Genomic DNA, 15,748 nt, shown 5'->3' on the forward strand with positions numbered 1-15,748 from the left:
CAAATCGGGTCCCTCACCTCTGCCGAGCGGGGGACACTAGTGACCCTTGCTTGTGCAGTTTCTGCAACAGGGAAAAGCATTCCACCCTATTTTGTATTTCCCAGGGTAAACTTCAGGGACCATTTTATAATAAATGGTCCTGTTGGCTGTAAGCGGGGGGCAAATCCATCAGGCTGGATGAAGGAGGAACACTTCCTTGACTTTTTAAAACATTTTGTGGCATCTGCAAAGTGTTCAACTGAGAGGCCATGCCTCCTTCTCCTTGACAACCATGTGTCACATCTGTCCATTGATGGCCTTAATTATGCTAAGGAGAACGGCATAGTGATGCTGTCCTTCCCCCCGCACTGCTCACATCGCCTGCAGCCACTTGATCGCACCGTGTACGGGCCTCTGAAGAGGCACGTAAATACAGCATGTGATGGGTGGATGCTGAAAAACCCAGGGAAAACGATGTCAATCTATGACGTGCATGGGATTGTTGCCACAGCATATCCAGCAGCTGCAACCCAGGCAAACATTCAAGCAGGGTTCAGAGCAACAGGGGTGTTTTCCCTTTAATAGGAACAAATTTTCAGATGAGGATTTCTCCTCATCCTATGTCACAGACCGGCAAAACCCAACTCCTGAGCTCCACCCCAGCCGGACCAATGCTGCCCCGCAGCTCCACCTCAGCCTGGACAGTGCTGCCCCACAGCTCCACCCCAGCCGGACCAATGCTGCCCCGCAGCTCCACCTCAGCCTGGACAGTGCTGCCCCACAGCTCCACCCCAGCCTGGACAATGCTGCCCCACAGCTCCACCTCAGCCTGGACAATGCTGCCCCACAGCTCCACCCCAGCCGGACCAATGCTGCCCCACAGCTCCACCTCAGCCTGGACAATGCTGCCCCACAGCTCCACCCCAGCCTGGACAATGCTGCCCCACAGCTACACCCCAGCCTGGACAATGCTGCCCCACAGCTCCACCCCAGCCTGGACAATGCTGCGCCTGCAACCAGCAGCACTTGGAGAGTTTCCCCTGAGGAGTTGCGTCCTTTTCCCAAAGCTGGGCCTAGGAAAGTGGGAGGTGCTGTCGGGAGGAAAAGAAAATCTGCAATTCTGACAGACACACCAGAGAAAAAAGATCTGGAGGAGAAGAAAGAAAATGGAAAAAAGAGGCCGTTAGAAAATAAAACAACATCTGACAGTAACAAGAAAGCACCACCAAAAGCCGCCAAGCACAAAGTCTCTGCTGCTAAAAAGAGAAGGTGTGAGTCCACATCGGAGTCAGAGGAGGAACACTGTCTTGTGTGTGTTTAACCCTTCTCCAACAGCCGACAAGGGAAATTCTGGATAGAATGTATTTAGTTTAAAAAGTGGGCACATGAGTTGTGCACTCCCCGGCTCCACTCCCAGTACACCTGTCAGAACTGTGACTCCTCTGATTCAGATTGATCAGCATGGGTTTACACACACACACACACACACACTCTTACTAATGAATTGCATATAACATGTTATTCAATTATCCATTGTTTGAAATATTGATCTTACCAATAAGTTGCATATAACATATTATTAAATTATTGCTTGTTTAAAATATTGATCCTACCAATAAGTTGCATAAAACATGTTTATAAATGATTAATTGCTTAAAATACATTGTTAAATGTTCAAATTGGTTCTATTGGTTGCTTCATTTTGTGTAACTATAGCATTTTAACATTGTGCCAACCAACCCCATATTGTATGTACAAATGTACAATGTACATACAAATGTACAACATGACTTTCATCTCAAATCACCACATTTAAGAAAATATATGTGTACTTGTAAACATATTTAATTATAGCTTAGACCATAACGTTTCATTTGCTGCTGGTTAGAATATTCTATCATAAATTATGCCAGAGAAATATGGCAGACAGTGAAAAGTGTGCCAACCAACCCCGGTCTCCCCTAGGCTACATAGACAGTGGATACTATCATACTGGTTTGAGAATGTCTATTGTGGTTTTATGTAGCTAGGCTATTACTGTAACATTGGGACTCCAGTTCTAAGTGTGGATGGTGGGTTACGAAGGAGCAGTAGCAATCTTTAGCCTACTTTAGTCAACAATGAGAGCAAAGTAATTAAATATCCCAAAACAAACTATACATCCAACATTTGTTGTGATGTTCTTCATTTATTATTGTGAGATAGATGGTTGTTATTTTTCATTTACGACTGCTTGTTAAAAGTTGGTAAGTGTCCCAGACAGCATTTACATCTGTGCCAGATCTGTTTTCGAATCAGCAGATTCGCGTAGCAGTCGCACTCACTATGCAGATCTGCACCAAATTTGCGCCAGACCTATAGCAATTCTCGCTGTTACATTCCGTCCGGCGGTTGCGGCGCCGATCCGGGGCAGCTGCGCAGACCAGACGCGCCACAACTAACGGTACGCTTTTCCCCCCGCATAAACCTGCCACTGTATCTGACTTATGCAGAGTGGAAGACAGCAGGCTGCACCGTTTGTGATTGTTGTGATTGTTGGTAAGTGCATTATTAGTAAGTAAACATTTAAAAGTAAACTGGTGTTAATGTCATGATAGTCTGTTAAAATATTTATTTTAAACATAAAAGTTTACAAACTTAGTTTAGACAAGCTAGTAGCATAGTTACGGTTAGCTGGTAGTAGTATAGGTTCTATAAAACATCCACAACTAATGTGAACATGAGGCCAAATCGGTGATCTTTGCTAATTATCCACCAAAATTGCTGAATATCGTGTCCATTGTTTGTTAGCTGCAACATCGTAGTAGGGATGGGCGTGGTTAATCGGATATCCGAAGATCCTAAAGTAAGTTAGTATTTGAATACTGTTTTCGAATAATTATGAGCGTTTTTGAATAATCTTTTGTATTTTTTTATTATTTCAATGAAAAACCTTTAAATTAAATGTAAAATGTGCTTTCCATGTGTCGTGAATTCTAATAGTTGTGACGTTAGAAATGCTGAAAACGGTAGGCTATAGTGACCCTGCATTCTACTGCAAGCCTCCTGTCATTTCGCACACCAAAGAAATAATACGGAAAATGGCTAGTAAGCGGAGCGATGTGTGGAGGTATTTCGATGAAGTTGATGACCAAAAGAACGTTAAATGTAAAATATGTAATGTCAAACTAGTGTACCACAAGTCCACCAGCTCAATGCAGAACCACATGAGGTGGAAACATAGAGAAACTACTTTGTCGTTCTCGCAGGAAAGACAAACGCAGCCCCTCATCACCTAATTTTCTACCTCGAAGCGCAGCTGTGACCCCACAAGAAGTGATCACATCACGCAGTTGATCGCGACAATGATAACTAAAGACATGCTATCATTGAGCTTTGTGGAAGGACTGGGCTTTCGAGACTGAGAAAGCGCATAGTCCTAGACACCTCAACTGACCCCAGTAATTGTTTAATTAATTTAATGTAGGTTATTACCAAATTAATGTGTTTATGTATAGCCTATGTGCGCATTATATTTCAAAAAAATGATATACCTGTATGATCCATCCCGGTAATAGTCCATTCCAGTGACAGGCCTAACATTGGATTATTATTGATCTCATACAGGCAAGGAAAAGCTAGCTATTCTTTGACGCGGGTAGCCCATTACATACCTGAGGAGTGAGTTTCACAGGTTCACACCCATTACATTCACCCCTCTGAAATTCACTCCGGCGGTTAGCTAGTGCAAACCTCGTGAATCCGGGTCACGGCACCAATGTGACGGTATGTAACGGACGTGGCCACGCTCCGTCACGACAAGGCGTCGTTCGCCACTCGCTGGGCTTGAACGCACGACCTCTGACTTGCCAAAGCTAGCTATTCTTTGACCTATTCCATTACATAGGCCTACCTGAGGAGTGAGTTTGACGGGTTCACACCCGTTACACTCGCCTCTCTCCTGAACATGTTGATATGCTCGTTTTCCTGCATAAAAATGCGTAGGTCTAATGCAGTTGTGTTTTATTTTATTTGTTACCAGTATATTTGCTGTGGCGAATATGAAAGTATAGGCTACGTGCGCACTACATTACATCCATTCACGACAACATAAATGGAGACAAAATTAAAAAAACTTGCTGGCTCGCATGAAGTGGGATTCGACCTCCCGACAGCAAAAGCAGGAACCTCATTGAAGTCCACTGTTTAACACTGCAAGCTATTCTAGCTCATTGATGTCATTTGAATCAGTTAACAATTTATTAACTACGTTAGCCTTCAGGTAACATCTTGTTTTGGCCTCAATTGGGTACCATAGACACTACCCGAATGTAGGCTACTACCCAGATAGCAGCTGATTCCGCGCCGGATCTGGCTGAGTTCCGGCAGATCCGCGTAACAGTCGCATCCGTTTTGCGGATCCGTTCCAGATCTGATACAAATGCTACATTCTAAGTATCATTTTACGGAACTGGCCCGTTTTTGGAACGGATTCGGACATTTCTCTATCATTAATTTTACACTCAAATTTGCTCAGTCTATTTTCGTCATTGACGACGTCTTAATCGAGTTTCAAACACCTTTCACACATTCCCAGACATGAAAAGTATTGGACATCGAGTGTTTAAAAGACAGCTTGCATATTTAATAGTCTACGTTAATAACATTGTCATTTAGCCGACTCTTATCCAGTAATAACCTGTGTCATCGGAACATTTTCCTTAACCCTCATTGTGTGCTACACTTTGTATTGTAAGACAATGTCAATGGTCACACTCATAGGCCTACCTGCATTCATTGCCTTCACCCTGATATACACAAGGCCAATTATACACCATTCTACCCCATAATACAACATCAGAAACCACGGTTGGCAAACTCGGTGCAGCCACATGTAGGTGGTTAAACAAACAATAACACACAATTAGCACCACAATGTGTGATTAAAAAGTCAGTTTATGTATAATGGCCAAGACTACAACTTAAGGCCACTTAGGGGCTGCTATACAGACTTAAAACTGTCTATGCCTATAACTACCTGACGCGCTTTCTTCTACCTTACGCCGCTCCGTAGCTGGCAGTTGAAATTACAGACTCCTTGTTGTCCGTGTTTTGATGGCCCTTATTGATCACAATGTTCTTCCATTGAACATGCAAGTACATGTGTCCATCAAGCTCCATCAACAAACATTTTTACATTCCCATGAGTGTTGCGGTGTGTGCAAATTGATGTGAAATATAAACCAATGAAAATGGCTCTTACATAAGGGATGCAAAACCTGTGCAATATCAAGCCAGTCAACTGCATTAAACTTGTAAGATGGCAGATTTATTGACAGTCTGAACTAACAAACATGAATGTGCATATTCCAGGAGGGATATCCTTAGCGGAGCTTATGAGAGAAGCCCTCTGGAAATTGTAATGAGGATGTGCAATTATAATAGGGAGGCTATATGGATTGATAACATTGGATAGTCAGTGACACACCAGCCAGGTTGTCACCAAATTGCCTACCGTGCTAAAAAAACATTTACATAACTTTGAAAAACATTTACGTAACCAAGCACGACTACACCATCTGATTTCACTTTGTGGCTCCCGTTTCATAAAGAGCAGCAATTCAATTGTAAAATCAGCTGGTATAGTGGTTGTTTGAATGAAAACCCACACCCTCTTGGCACTTGATTGCTGTACACAATTGACAAATGAGTAGAAACAACAGCTATATTTGTGGAATGGAGAATGGTTGTTATAGCAGGAAGTGAGAAGAAGCACACAGAAGTCCCCAACACTGTTGATGATGGGCAGCAGATCACCAGGAAGAATCTTCAACGCTCTGCTCACTGGAAAATAAAAGTAGTAAGTACATTTAGTCATTTAGCAGATGCTTTTACAGAAACAGCCAAGAAAATTAAACTCATCTTGCTACAGAACCATGTTAAATATTTGCCCATTACATGCTAAATAAGAGTCACCATAAACAACAACCCACTGGCAATCAGAACATAACATTAGAAGAGGAGGAGTAATCCAACAGGCCTCCTCTGGTAATTAAGGAGGTCTTTAGTTGGTTAAATAGCCAAGCTAACTCATGACTTAAAGGTATTTTTGACATAATTTGACATTTGCTGTTAGACTTTTAGAAGTGCATGGCAACTATCAGTTAAGCATTTACTTTTGCAGTATACCGATAGACCTCGTATATTACTTTACATCCCAAACTGTATATAAAAACAACGTTAAACCGGTACAAACAAGTACTGTAAATGTTTTTGTCCAGTTATAATCAACAAGGGGCAAGCTGATCGCACGAGATGGCTGTCTCGTGAATTTGTGGCTAAACATTCGGACACAAGCCGTTATTTGTGGCAGTTAGAGGACACCAGCAAACTAGGTGGTCTAACGATACAGTACCAGCTTTTGAAAAGTAACGTTGAGTAAGTAGATAGAAGTTTATAATATTATTGTAACTAAAAATGACTTAATGTAAGTGTACATCTCATTATACAGTGCGTATACTAGCTGCTGTAGCTAGATGGCGCTAGCAATATAGCTACATCGAATACGATCCAGTGGTGTGCTCTGTTAAATTGTTAGAGCTAAGCTAACGCTATTTCTACTGGCCGGGCATGCCTCTTTATGGATAGACCTGTAGCTACCAACTTGTTATATGTATATATACATAGTAATTACCAATTGGTTTGTCCATTCTACAATTTTAAAAGCTATTGTAAAACCACGACTGGAAGAACTGCTATAAAATAAACCAGTAGCTATAGTGCTAGCTCGAGCTACTAATGTACTGTTAGCTCTAGCTTTGTCTACTGTAGCTCGGTCCTACTAACGGAACATTAGCCAGATATGCCATAGTTAGCGAGCTACGACACAAACGTAACAAATACACTGTGTTCCATCATTTTAATTAAATATGACTTGTTGCACATGTTATTTATATTATTATATTATCACGCTTACCTCGATGTTGAACAGTTCTCTTCAACGTCGCTGTCCGTTGCTCATTTGTAGCTCTACAGTCCTACAGTAGGATCTTTAGCCAGACAGGATATGGATGAGCATTGGCAACGGCAACTGTCAATTACTTGAAATGACCATTCAGAAGCAAGTTGTTGCTTGTGAATAGCTAGTTTTCAGAGTCAATCGGCCAATCAAAAATCATGCACTTTCCATTGTATTTTATTATTTCACCATATAATTTGAAACGGCATTTAATTAGTTGATTCTGATCTGAGAAATAATATCTGATCGTATTCATTTGTTAAAACAATAATAATCTTAATCATGTAAAAAATGTTCTTTCAGTTTGAGGTTTATCTGGAATACTGTAACAGAAAGGAGTCACACATCACGTCTTCAGCACAACAGGAAGGTGAGTCAAACACACAAACATACAATGTGTTACAATATTTATGGGTATAAGGAGTAAAAAGTGTTAACTTGTTTAGTTTTTTTTGTATTAACTTTGTTGTTATTCAGATAAATGTCTGATACACACACATATACAGTGGAAAATAAATAAATAAAGATCAGTAGAGGGCTGGGGTTAAACCCCAGATGGACCCTAAAACATGTATTTCTGTCAGAATCTATTTTAGAGAGAAGATGAAAAGGAGGCAACCTCCATTAACAGACTCCGGAGTCAGGCGGAGGGCACGCTTTGCATTAGAAAAACGACTCCATGACATTGCAGACGACTCTCATTTAACAGAACAGGCGGTAGAAAACAGGGCAGACCCATGTGACAACACCAATGACAGCGATGGCAACCATGATTGTGACTCTAGCGTTACTCCTCAAGTGGAGGATGACAATTCAGATGACCATCACACAGACATAGAATGGGGGGGAGAAGAAATGGTTTCAGAGTCTGATGATGACACTGATGAAGAGCATGTGAGCCTTTTGGACAGCTTAGCCAATTGGGCTGTACAGTTCAGTATTTCTTTGGTCGCGCTCACAGCCCTCCTTACCCTGTTGAGGGTGTACCACCCAGAACTGCCAAAAGATGCTAGGACTGTCCTCAAAACAGAAATTAATTACAAAATACAAGAAAAATGTGGTGGGTTGTATCATTATACAGGTATCTTGGCAGCGCTTCGTAACACCTTATCTCAACATATACGCAATGTTGCTGATGGCTTTAAATTCAAGCTGCAGATTAATATTGATGGGTTACCACTGTTTAAAAGCACAAATATTCAGTTTTGGCCTATTTTAGGACTTCTGTTAAGTGTTCCAATGAAGGAACCTGTTGTCATAGGCATTTTTTGTGGCAGTAAAAAACCTTATCCAGCTGAAGAATTTTTGCAAGACTTCACATGTGAGTTACAACAGCTACAGAGAGGTTTTGATTTCAGTGGGAAAAAAGTGTTCCTTGAAATGGTTTCTGTTGTGTGTGATACACCTGCTAGGGCATTTGTAAAAAACACAAAGGCTCACAATGGATATCACGGATGTGATAAATGTTCCCAGCCAGGTGTTTACATTAACAGATGAATGACTTACCCTTTAAATAATTACATGTTACGGACTGACTCATCATTTTCACAGAGAGCTGATGAGGATCATCACCATGAAGGACCTCATGGATTTTCTAATTTAGATGTTGGTATGGTAACTCGGTTTCCCCTTGATTACATGCACCTTGCATGTTTAGGTGTAATGCGACGATTGCTAAACATTTGGCTGAGGGGCCCTCTGATGTTTCGTTTGTCCTCTAGTCTTGTTGACAGGATTTCAGAAAGTCTAACTCAGATGCGTAGGTATATACCAGCAGAGTTTGCAAGGAAACCATGATCCCTTCGAGAATTAGATCGTTGGAAAGCTACAGAGTTCAGACAATTTCTCTTGTATACAGGCCCTGTAGTTCTGGAACCATATTTAGACAGTAATTTATATAACAACTTTATGTTGTTATCTACAGGTATTTCCATCCTTGTCAGTCCACAGCTAGTCCATATGTATAGTACATATGCAAACACACTGCTCTCCACATTTGTTAGTCATTTTGGGGAGCTGTACGGCAGAGATGCCTTAGTGTATAATGTCCATTCCTTGGTCCACCTGTCTGCAGATGCAGATGTGCATGGTTGTTTGGACACTATCTCTGCTTTTCCATTTGAAAATTACCTTCATAAACTGAAGAGGTAGTCCAGGATCAGGTAGTACGAAGGTTATCAGAGGTTCAAAAGATCTGCAGCATTGGTTGTCGTGAGGGTCTAAGAAGGCAACATTATGTTGGACCTGTTCCTGATGGCCTTCAAGCTGAAGCACAGTACAGAGAGCTACATACTAAAGAATGGACAGTGAAAGTTTCCACAGGCGATAATGTTTTTGCTATAGGCAGAGATATCTGTGTTTTACATAACATCACTCAATCTGTGAAAGGAATTTATGTAGTATTCAAAGTTTTCTCAAAAATTGAAAGGTTCTTTAACTATCCTATGGGCTCAGATTTTCTTAGAACATGTATTGTAACTCTTTCTGTAGCGGCTCAGCTGCACATCCTGACCCTGCTGGAACACATCAAGCAGCAACAAATGCAACTTGCTGCTGCTGTCAACAGTCTTGCTGCAAGAGTGGGTACAGAAACTCCAGTGGCTGAGATGCCGGACAATATGAGTTTCCCACTGGCCACCATGTCTGAAGTGGAGGAGTTGGAGGAGTGGCTGAAAGACTCAAGGAATTCTCATGCTAAGCAAAACATGGTATAAAGCCAACAACTTCATTGTCTTTTTACATCATCACCTTTAAGGCGACATCCATCACTGCTGTTTAGTCTACTGGGTTTTAACATTGTTTAGCTGGTGTTGAGTGCAGGGTTCTGTTCAGATAAACCCAGCATTTGATGCAGAATTGCAAACTTCATAGAGTTCACAAAACAACATTTTTAGACCTGATTTCATGAGCCAACAAAACTGTGCATAATTGTAGCAAATATTTTGTCTTTTGATCAAGAAGAAACCTTTTTTAACTCTGTTAATCAGTAAGTATTGTAAAATACAGTGAAGTAGCTGTCAAAACAATGGAGCAGTGGTTCTCAAACCTGTCCTCAGGGACCACCTGTCCTGCATGTTTTAGATGTTTCCCTGCTCCAACACACCTGATTCAAATGCATGTTCGTAAACAGGCTTCTACAGAGCTAGATAACGACCTATTCATTTGAATCAGGTTTGTTAGAGCAGGGAAACATCTAAAACATGCAGGACAGGTGGTCCCTTAGGAAAGGTTTGAGAACCACTGCAATGAAGAATTAGCTGGAATAAGTGGAACATTCAGAATATCTGTTAGTGACAGTTTTATTAAGTTATGGACAAACTCCCTCAACAGAAGCTGTAAGGAAGAATCATCAGAGTGCACCGGACAGTGAGATTGACTCTTGCGCCATAAGATGGTTCAACCTGGCATCTGACAGGGGAGGCGGCCGCTATGACAGGGCGATGGCCAAGGAGACCTCTTAGTTTGTGTCTTCTGTCTAACTCATTGTTCATTCCTGTTTTATGTGTGCATTTAGTATTGTTAAAGTGAATCATTAAACTAGGACATGGTTTTCTTCCTCTTATGCATTTGATTTGATTTAATAAAAGATTTGTATTTTTTATTATTTGTATTTTTATACATTTGTGTTTTTTGTTATGTTAAAATTTGAGAATGTACATATATTTAAACTAATGGCTTGAAAATTAATAAAAGTATTTTATTTGAAAATCTTCGTTTTTTTTTTTCTTACTGAGAACTATATTGAGCGTGAACTAACATATATGGGGAATATAACCTAAATAATCGTTGCCGTTTTGGAACTGGCCCAGTGTCGGTCCGGATGTGAACCACATCCGTAAAACGGATCCGCGCCGGTATTGGCCCATTGTGCCGTTGGACACCGGCCCGAGTCCGTTTTACGGATCTGGCCCAGACTTTATGGAGGCTCTGGCCCGGATCTGGGCCAGATGATTTTTGCTATCTGGGTAATCATGTATTTGTAGTTGTTTCGAGGCAATAGCCGTATTTACCACGACATCACAGCTCCTTCTGACACCACATATTACAAATTAATACTAAGAACGTCACTGCTAACCCAGACTATACGATCAAAATAGCTTACACGTAACCCAAAACACAAAATAGGTTAGTTTCCTATGCGATTTCATGTGTGGCTTTCATGTGTTTCTTCGCTAGGTATATCTTTTAAATTCATTTCATAATTTTATATTTTGACCAAATGTAGTGAGCACTACATTACAGCCATTATCGCCATAATAAATGGAAGCTAAGAAAATAATCATCTCATATCATCTCCACCACACACGTACCTAATATGATGGCATTACATGAGTGTTGTGTGTTCAAGACCTGAAAATACAACTAAATGCAATAATGCACTGCTGGATGTAGGGAAAGAGTAGCAGAGACAGTCTTGGAGAATATGCAGGGTGACATGGGGGAGAGAGAGGAGATTGAAAATGAACAGATAATAGAGGAGGACATTTTATCAACATAAAGTTAACGCTTGTACTCGCTGTGAAATATTTTTACTGTTGACTGTTCTTCTATAGGTACAGTCTTGCACTTTTTGGGGTTTATGTTGTTTTAATTTGTAACTTATATAACTGCATGCTCTTATGGGTCTTCCCTTTGACAGTTGTTTAGTTTTTCACAATGTATGCTTCATGTTTTGGCTGCTTGCAATGTTTGGGACTACCTCGTTGTTATGATCAGTGACCTATGCTCTTTTGTAAAGCTCTCTCTTGGAAATCGCTTTGGATAAAAATGGTCTGCTAAATGCATAAATGTAAGATTAATGCACATGATTTACCTATATAAATGTTCTTTTAGATTACTTCCTGTCAGCCTGGCAAGGGATGAAGCAGTCACTGACATGTGACACATCAGAGCTAGACTCCGATGATGAGAATGAGGAAGTTGGTCAAGGCAAAGGGACACCTAAACCTATGTAAGACAGAATCATGTTTATGATATTTGTCAGGTTTAAATGGATATGATACAAGGATTTTATTTGTCACGTACATAGAAATACTAATGTAAGACATGTACTGAATTACAAAATTGAAAGTGCAAGTGTTTGTCTAAGTGAAATGTGTCTCTCTCCTAGAAATAGCCACCATTATGGTGATACCGAAGACAGAGACAGAGAGCCTGCACCCAAGAAGGCACCGAAACAATCATTTCACCATCGGCCATCTTCAGGAGCATCATTAACATCACAATGGTAAATATAACCAGTATAACCTGTCCGATTGTGGAAATCAATTGTTACACTATTAAAGGCTGTTTTTGGTAGAACCTTTCTGTTATAAATGGCACTAAAAAAATCTCCCTTTTAACTTTTCATTTATGTTTATTGTTTAAGGGAAGGACCCAATCATCTGTACACGTAAGTGAATTATTGCACAGACATAGCATTAACAACTCAACATATGCTTACACAATGATGAGTCACATGAACCATATCAACAAAGCCAATACGAATAATTTTAACATTGAGAAACTCACTTAGACACATTAATGTTAAAACAAAGCAAAAATTATTTCAATCGAATTATGTAGTATTTCCTGTGCTGTCTGCTTTTGCTACATTTAGAATTCATATCATGTCTCTAAATTTGGTGTTGTTTTTGTAGCTGCTGACCTCTACATGTTGACATTAATGGAGAACATGAAGCAGCAGATAAACCAGCTTTCCTCAACAATGAGTGTGATCATGGCCAGAACGGGAGCCGCTGAGCCTGTTGTGGAGATGCCTGAGGATATCTCCTTTCCCCTAGCCTCCCCCGAGGAGGTTGATCACTTTGAAGGGTGGTTGAAAAACCCAGACAACACAGCCAAAAAACAGCACTTGGTATTTGTTGGAATGCTGCTTCAGCATTCCAAGTATAGTTCTTTGAATCTTTATTCAACTTCTTCATATTCTTCTGCTTCTATTTCTTCCACGACACCTTTCAGCCAGCAGCGGCTGGCTCATAGAGGGCGCTAGGGCGCCGCCCCACCACTGCTGCATTACATTCCAAACTTAATTTAATAAGACTTAAAAATAAAGAAAAACATGTCTAATGAGTAAAGTCAATATTATATGGCTAATAGAATATTGAAGCTGCAAAAAAATGTATGTTGTCTAAAGTTAGCTGATAGGCTACGTATTTCCGGCTGGGCGCAAGTTACTTGACTGTTGAAGCCCCATTGACTGTCGTTATAAGTTGTACATGCGTAGTTGCATGTACTCAATAGTTGCTCAATGCAAGAGGGCTTATCAAACACATTATGATAGGGCCCGTTATGTCCAATCACATCACTCAACACATTTAAGTTGTTTATTTACTTTGTGACGGTGTTCTCTTAGAACTGAACTTGTAGCTACCATAGCTCTAACGTTATAAAGCTAGCTAGCTAGCTAACGTCATGATGGAAACTTGCAATTCAGTCAAGTCGCTTAAAAATACGCCCTTTGAAAAAAGAAATGTTCAAGAAAAGCTCAAAGTGAAGGAGCTTGGACCTGATCGGCCTGACCAATTTTCACCTTACGTCACACGACTGTCAAGCTGGCTCAACTTCGCATGTCGGTTGCTAAAGACGAACTTCTACCGGGTATATTACACTTAGAGAGTGTCGATCAGGTCATCATATATCTCTGTTCACTGGATTACAGGGCTTGACATTAACTTTTTGAGGCACTTGTCATTTGGACAAGTATATTTACGTTTCACAATTTACGTTGTCAATGCTCAAAAGTCACTTGACCCCGATACCTTTATATAGCCTGACCAAGTGATCGGGCAAAACTAGCCTGGCTAACGGAGGTCGCTTCCTCAGGCTAATGATGAATGAAACAAGCTTGGTTAAAGAAATCTGAGATGCTGGCTATCTTTAGCAGGCTCGTATCTACATTAGGCAGTCCTCCCTGACGTTTCTGGTGTATAATGAAGTGAAGTATAATATTGTGTACAGTACACTGCCAGTGAGCGACTAGTCTGACTAACGTCAAAACAGTGTAACACAGTCTCACTCAGATTGCAAGTTTAAACAAATCACAAAAATAATCGGACCAGCTGGCTAAAAGCAGAATTCCAATATCTCTTGAAAGCTGCCCTGCTCAAAATTTTTTATGTAGAATTGACTGTAATACTGTAAAATTATGAACTGTGACATGACGTGAAGACATGGCTTCCGCTCGACTATGCGGTCTGTACCGGGCGACATTCTCACTCAAATTTTCGTGACCCAAATCAAAATTTTGATAAGACGGATCAATGGGGAATCGCTCTCCTAAAGGCTGTCCTCCTCGACTTTTTTGGTCTTTTTAAATCTAACTATTTGTATGATCCGTGTGGTCCTTTTGCCGTTTTAAATGCTATCCTTTCCCAGTTTTCTGCAGCCACATTGCGTGCGCATCCCGAATGTTTACAAACAAAAAATTGGTCTATTAATTCAGCAACAGTCGAATGCCAGGGGAAGACAATACACCAGGTCGTTTTCATCACGTCAATTGACAAATTAGTAAATACATTTAGGTATGCACCAAAATACTGCTTTCTGGTGTTGAGATAGCATTTTTTTCTCCCGGGGGAGCATGCCCCCAGCAAGGCGAGATACTAGGCTAGGGGTAAGGGGGAGTATTGGGATTCGGCCTAAATATACTTGGTGGAGGTATGTCTGGCATGTTTTCTAAACTTCTTCTGTAGAACAAAGGAATAGATAGTATTTTGGTATATATTCCAGTATAATTATTATATTATTATTTTATTGTTTATTTGATGGGCCTATTGCTTCTTACAGCACTATTTTTTTCTGTTCCTAGGTTCTGTACCTGTGTATAGCAGCCTGATAGTTTGCTCTCTGAATGTGAAGGTGAAGGGAGTCCTTATTTGGAGGAAGACTTCTCTCCAAACATTTCCCTGATTTGAACATTTGCCTTGTTGACATCTGTTATACCCTGCTGATCATAGAGCTTGCATGTGAATGCTTCCACTGCCTCATAGAGCTGTTAGTAATGTATTGTTTTTTCTGCATATTAGGCATCCAACAGGCAAGAGATGGGAAGCTCTTTTTGGGAGGCTTGGGCCAGCTGATGCAGAACGCAAAACCCGGACTTTTGATGCAGTGTCATCACTGACTTCCTCTGGCAGTAGTTGGGCTTTATCTACATATGTAGGGGACAGAACAAAGGGGACAAAGCATGTTTATCAAAGGTGGTTACTTTTAACCTAGTAATCTCAATGTTTAGAATGGGAAGAAAACCATTTACTGTCTTTTTTTTTTACTTTCCTAAAAAACAACAATGACTTTTGTGTTCAATTCATTGTCAACCTGTAATCTAATATTGAATCCATGCTTTTTGCCCTTGTTAAATGTCCAGCTTTTCAATAAAAAATGTAAGATACAAAGTGTTCAAAAATATACATTTATTAAAAATCAAATCGTGTAATTAAGATTCACTGGTAGTGTGAGGTTTATTTAACAGACATTTTTAAACCAACTACAATACACGTATAACAGTTACATGAAGCACCAATACAAAATTATCTTAATAGAGAATTGGTAGAATTTGTTTTTTTTTATACATACCTTCAGTATCTTTGGCTGCCTTTTCTCTCCTACATGCTCTTGCAATGTGCTCTTTATTAGTGAAGAGCATGTAGCACTCCCTATGGAAGCCCACATTAACTGGCACATCTTGGTCTCGCCACGTCTCCGTCAAATTAAATTCCGCTATTGCTTTTTCAGCAATCAAACTCTCAGCTGTGTTGAGATTAACCCATT

At 40.4% G+C, this 15,748-nt stretch overlaps 1 long non-coding RNA gene across 1 annotated transcript; it reads right to left on the bottom strand.

Moving 5' to 3' along the window:
* Window positions 1–5,713: 5,713 nt before the first annotated feature.
* LOC124477328 lies at window positions 5,714–7,289 on the bottom strand. Its single transcript, XR_006957112.1, has 2 exons — window positions 6,935–7,289; window positions 5,714–5,802 (listed from the first exon to the last, which is right to left on the bottom strand). It is a non-coding gene; the product is annotated as an uncharacterized LOC124477328 (long non-coding RNA).
* Between the last annotated feature and the right edge of the window lie 8,459 nt (window positions 7,290–15,748).

The sequence above is a fragment of the Hypomesus transpacificus genome, chromosome 14 (assembly GCF_021917145.1).
Source record: "Hypomesus transpacificus isolate Combined female chromosome 14, fHypTra1, whole genome shotgun sequence".
Lineage (NCBI taxonomy): Eukaryota > Metazoa > Chordata > Actinopteri > Osmeriformes > Osmeridae > Hypomesus > Hypomesus transpacificus.